Here is a 6000-nt window from a genome sequence, read left to right as displayed (position 1 = left end):
ATGACCACCTTCTCAGCTGGTATTTTTTTTTTCCTGCTTGAGCTATTTGTCTGCCTAACTTAGACCGTAAGTCTCTGGGGTCAGGAACTGTGTCTTCTATGTATCTTGTACGGAGCATACTGTCAGCACTCAATAACCAATGATAATAATAAAGAAAACGCTATCTAGGGAATGTCAGGAGATGACAAAAAAAATTCTATGCCTGTTTTTTGTTAAGTGAAGGCCAAGTGAGTGCTTGTATTTATCTGAGAGTGGGAGGATGGAGGCAATATAGGAAAATTCTGGACATTTTTGCAAGGTAGCTGGGTTAAATAATCAAGGAAGAGCTCCGTGGAGGAAAGGTGGAATAGCTACATTTTCCTTTTTTTGATTAGTAAAACATCAGGTAGCTCCTCTGCTTAAGTTGTAACAACACCATTAAAAAACACACCACCACCCTGGGTGCTCCGATTAATGGTAACAGCACATCAGCAAACTGAGTTTCTGCTCTCTCGTTTCCGGTTTTAATGAGAGAACAGTCATTGGAATGCTACTAGTTCTAGGTCAGGTCAAAGGCAAATAATGAGTGGTCTGTGTTTATGAATGACTTTTGATATAGTTTCCTGCTCTTTGCACCCTGTGGCAAATCCTCCCCTCTCCCTGGTATTTTCTACAACAATTCCCCAGACTTAATCATTGACTTAATTTTTCAGTTTAATCCCTGTTCTGACTTGCTCATGGTAGACAATGAATGGGTCAAAAAGAATTATGGAATTTGGTAGTTGAAAGGGACCTCACTGACCATCTAGTCTAACTCATACCCAAAAGGACAGCCCACTTTACCATATCTGACATTGAAAGGCAGCATGGTATGATAGTAAGGCCGTGGATTTTGGAGTCAATGAACCTGGGTTCAAAATTCAGCTCTTTTATTTACTGTTTTTTAGGGAGGTCACAACCTTTATGGGTTTCAGTTTCCTCATCCTGTGAAGTGAGAAAATTGGATTCGATGACCTCTGTGGTACACCTAACTCCAAATCTTTGAGCCTATATATGGTCATTCAGTTTATACTCAAGGACTTCCAAGGTGGGAGAACCCACAACCTTCTGAAGCAGCCCAGTGGATTTTTTTCTTGTTTTTCTTGTTAGGACATTTTTCTTGATATCAAGCTTAAATTTACCTCTTTATAACCTCCACCCATTGCTCCTGGTTTTGCCCTTTGGGGCCAAATATAACAAGTCTAATAACATGCGACAGCCCTTTAGATACGTGAAGAGAGCTATCATGTCTCTTCTGACTCTTCTCTTCTCCAGACTAAACATCCTGTTCTTTGCCCACTATGGCAAATTCCCCCTCTTCCTTCTTCCCCCGTGAAAGACATGGGTGCTTCAAACCACCCTCATCTAATACAGACTGAAGGATCTTCTCTACCTTCAATGCTTTCCTCTGGCCTTTCTCCAGCTTAATAACGTGCTTCCTGTAGTTCTTAGATCTGAGCACAATTTTTGAGACATGATCTGACAAAGGCAGAGAACAGAAGGACTAACACTTCATTTTTTCCTAGAGGCGATGACTCTTTCACGATCCAAGATTCCATTGACTTTTTTCTTTTTCCTTCATGGCCCTATCATACTTCTGACTTACACTGAACTTGCAGACCACTAACCCCTCAGATCTTTTCAGAGAAACTGCCGTGTGGCCCCCATCCTATATGTGTGAAGTGGATTTTTGGAACCCAAGGGTAAACCTTTATATTTATCCCATTGTGTTTCATCTTATTTGATTCAGTCCAAAGCTCCCTTCTGTCAGGATATTTTTGGATGACTCTGGATGACTCTGTCATCCAGGGTGTAAGTGATCCTTCCCAGCTTGGTGGTATCTGCAAATTTGATAAGCATACCTTTGTCAAAGTCATTGATAAAACACACTGAATATTTTCTCAGGGCTGGAGCATAATGTTTAGAACAGAGAAAGCTCTTGCTGAGGTTATTTTAATTATTTACTTACAGAAAGGGCTTGCCATGACAGGTTACCTGTATGGGCACATGACAAATCCTCACCTTCATGGATTCAGGATGCTATTTTGTGCTGATGACATGGTGGTTTTAGAATAGTTTGCTACATCTGGGTCCCAAAGGATAAAGAAGGATGAGGATAAGAACTATTGTTCCCTTATGACATAGTTACATAGTTTCTTCACCCACCCTTCCATTCCCCCAACATCTTTATGCATCTTTACATCTTTGCTACAATTGTTTCATCCATGGCACTTAGTAAAAACTGTCCTTGGAAAAAACAGGTCAGCTGTATAAAGGCTCCCAACAGTTCCATGTTTTCTAAGCTATAAAGACTGCTTGCTTTTTACTAACAACAACCAACCAACAACAAAAAAGGGTCTTTTTTTTTTTGGTTATTGTTGCTGCCTGTGAATTTTCCCATTTCATGCTCCCTGGGTGGATCTCTGTAAAATAAGTCTGTGGAAAATGGGTAATGAGGAAATCATTGCCTTAATTGAAGGTCACATCTACAAAGATTCAGGTAAGTATACTTTGGCTGATGGAAAAATCCTCCAGAGTGATATCCTGCTGCCCTAAAATAGAGGCTCTGTAGTAATTTGTCAGAGCCACCTTGGTCCCCTGGCTGGTGTTTGACCCATTGTTTTCCTTAATCTCACAACCAGGTAATTTCCATCACTAATGGCTACCTAGAGTTGAGGGAGTAAGGGGAAGAGACTCCAAGGGGGTTCTTAAATGAATGGGAATGTTTTGGACTATGTTTAAGTTCCCTGGACACACATTCATTCTAAATCCTCTTGATGCTGCCTTGATGCGATTCGCATACCACATAACTGTTTGCAACCTTTAACGTGCCCCTTTTTGATCCAAGTGGTTTATCCTCTGGTTGTGTCTTTGTTGTGCCCCCTAAGTAGAGTTTTACTCTTAAAAGAAAAGGGAAAGAGGGAGTTGTCATTCTTCGTGACAGGTATTGAAGGTTCAATTCTTAGGCTTAATCTCAGAGAAAATTCCAAATGCAAAAATTGTACTTCCGTGAACCCCAGTTTCTGAATCCACAGGTGAATCCTGGGATATGTCAAACAACATTGCAGGTGTCTCACACTAGCTATGTGATCCTAGGCAAATCACATAAGGGCTCTGGGTCTCAGTTTCCTCATTTGTAAAATGAGGTTATTGGATTCAATTCCTACAAAGTACCTTCTAGGTCTAAATCCATAGGGTAACAGGTAGAAATATTCCCTTACCACTGCTATAGCAGTGATGTCTAGTGAAAAGAGCACAACTGTAATAAGGCAGAAGATCTGGGTCCTAGGTCTAACTTCACTGCTTGAGCTTCCTTGGGCAAATCATTTAACTTTTATGAGCCTCAGTTTCCTCCTCTAACAAATGATCACTGTGATACCATTATAGGGCTATCTCTAACAGAGGTTTAGTGGGTATTGAATATATTTGAAAGTGTTTTTAAAACTATAAAAGTGTCATGCAAATGTAAAGTATAATTACCAATCACTAGTTTCACCTCACACTTTTATTCATTGCAAAGTTGGCCCTCTCTCCCCACCTTTTTTTTGGGAGACTTAGTTGTCCTTATCTTAGAGAAGGCATAAATTCAGTGACTACCCAATGGCTTAATCCTAACGCTGATCCGTATGGAAGGTGTAACCTGTTTCATTTTTCTCACGTAGGCCAGTCTGTCCCTTCTGAGGCACTCTAGTAGCCTTCCTTCCAAGGGTTTCCCATATTGGTGTCAGGCTACATAGGAATAGCTGATTGGCTTTAGTTCTCTTATACCTCAGAAGTCTTGAACTTAAGTGATCCACCAGACTCAGCCTTCCCAGAAGCAGGGACCACAAGAACCAGCCCCTTTTGAAATTCAAGTGGTCTGACAAACTAAAATACATGACCTCAGCAATTATGCTTTTTACGAAGATGTGTGCTAGCTTCTCTCTCTTCTCCAGAGGAATGTTAAATTCCATAATTTTAGTTCTTTATTTGGGGAGATGGATAGGCAATTCAAGACTTATAGATTTTGTGTTCCAAAAGTGTGTTTATAAAATGGTTGTTGGAATTCATAATACAATTGGCCACCCAAATGATATCATAAGTTTCAGGCCTCTAGGCCAACCCACAAAACCTATTTGACACATAATATGATTGAAGTAATAACCCAGAATTTGGAACCTGAATTCAGATTCCTAAGATCTTAAAACCCAAGCCTGGAATTCTGGGCCTTGGGCCTCCACTAAAGTCCTGAGCACCTCCCCCGCTACCCTCATGAATCCTGTGGGTAATCAAGAAGTACACAGAGTAAAGAGCTTGGGATGGATAGATTCTGGCAGCGAAGCAGCTTTCATGGCAGCACTAGGGGAAAGCTGGGATATCATGGAATAGGAATCAAAATTAAGGGGGGACCTTGGTGGCTCCTGAAGACTAAGGATGTTGGTCAACTAAGAGTGCCGGTATTAGGGGATCATGTCAGGAAATGTTAATAAGTGTTGGGTTGTTAGTAAGTCTCAAACCACCTGTATTGAATTTATACAGTATAGTTATGGATAGGTGATACGGTGTAGTCGATACCCCGGTGGCCTGAAAGACAGGAAGACCTGGGTTCGAATCCTGCTTCTGACATATATATATAACTGTATTTGTTGCTCAGATGTGTTTGACTATGAGCCCACTTTAGGGTTTTCTTGGCAAAGATACTGGAGTGGTTTGCCATTTCCTTCTCCAGCTCATTTTACAGATGAGGAAACTGAGGAAAACAGGGTTAAGTGATTTGCCCAGGGTCACACAGCTAGTAAGTGTCTGAGGCTGGATTTGAACTTAGGATGAGGCTTGCTGACTCCAGACCTGGTGCTGCATGCACTGTGGCGCCACCTAGCGGCCTATAGAGCCATATAACCCTGGGCAAAATCAATACTCTAAGCCCACTCTGAAATTATAAATTAAATAGCTGTCTGCTTATGTAAATAGGGTTTCCTTATCTGGGAGTTCCCTAAAAAATGAAATCACAAATCTAGCACTTGTCTCTGTCTCTATCTATCTAGCTATAGATACTTCCATTACTATAATATCAACCATATTTCACTTGTAAAAAGATTGTTCATTGCTTTCAAATATTTTATGTGCTCACAGTCTTTTAAAGTAAAAACTTTCCCTTTATTATATATTTATCATGTATTGTCAATTTCACCATGCTACAGGCTTTTCCCTTATTTCTTTTAAATGGTATTTCAAGTGCTTTCTAAGTAACTTTAAAAAAAAAGTAGCCTACAAAGCAATGAAACTTTTTTTTCAGTTCAATCTTATTTTAAGATTTTCTTCACCCCAAATTTCTGTTTGGTAGAAAAAACACCATCATTCCAATGCTGTTTGGACAATTGAAAATTCTTGCTCTCAATCTAGCTATAATTTTTTGATGTGTTTCTATTGCTGAAAATTGTTTGAAACTACCTTTTACTGACTTGTTTCTTATCCCTGTGGTGTAAGAATATGCAGATAACACATCTATCCTGAAATGCCCTTAATAGCTATCATATTTAGAGAAATGCCTCTTTCCCCCAGACCAATGTGGTGTTTTATATATCCTCTGAATAGTTTCTAGGATATCTGGGTGATGGATTTGATTTTGAGCAATAAGTCAGTTATAGAATCGGTAGAACTTCTTTTTTTGTTGTATTTTTAAAGCAGCCCTCACTAGTGATATAGTCTTGCATAGCAGCCTTCAGCTGGGCAACATCAGGTTGTGCTATGATAGTTGTTTTTTTTCTGTCTCTTTTTCTCCTTCCAAATGATAGGCCTGGAAGAAAGCTTGCCTTCTTACTGAAAGTGTCCCAGCCACATGATAATCTATCCTATTTTAAAAGACCAGCCAGCGGAAAGAATTTTAGAACTAACTGAAAAACAAATCTATTTTGTACTTACTATGTATAAGGCACTATGAGGGATAAAAAAGAAATCACCTGTATTAAAGGATCTTACAGTTCAAATCAATGAACACTAATT

General features: G+C 39.6%; 1 pseudogene; it reads left to right on the top strand.

The window, feature by feature from the left end:
* Window positions 1-6000, top strand: part of LOC114027494 — a 28345-nt pseudogene continuing 22345 nt past the window's right edge.

The sequence above is a fragment of the Vombatus ursinus genome, unplaced genomic scaffold (genome assembly GCF_900497805.2).
Source record: "Vombatus ursinus unplaced genomic scaffold, bare-nosed wombat genome assembly UNPS02014861.1, whole genome shotgun sequence".
NCBI lineage: Eukaryota > Metazoa > Chordata > Mammalia > Diprotodontia > Vombatidae > Vombatus > Vombatus ursinus.
This window is presented reverse-complemented; position numbering and strand designations above follow the sequence as displayed.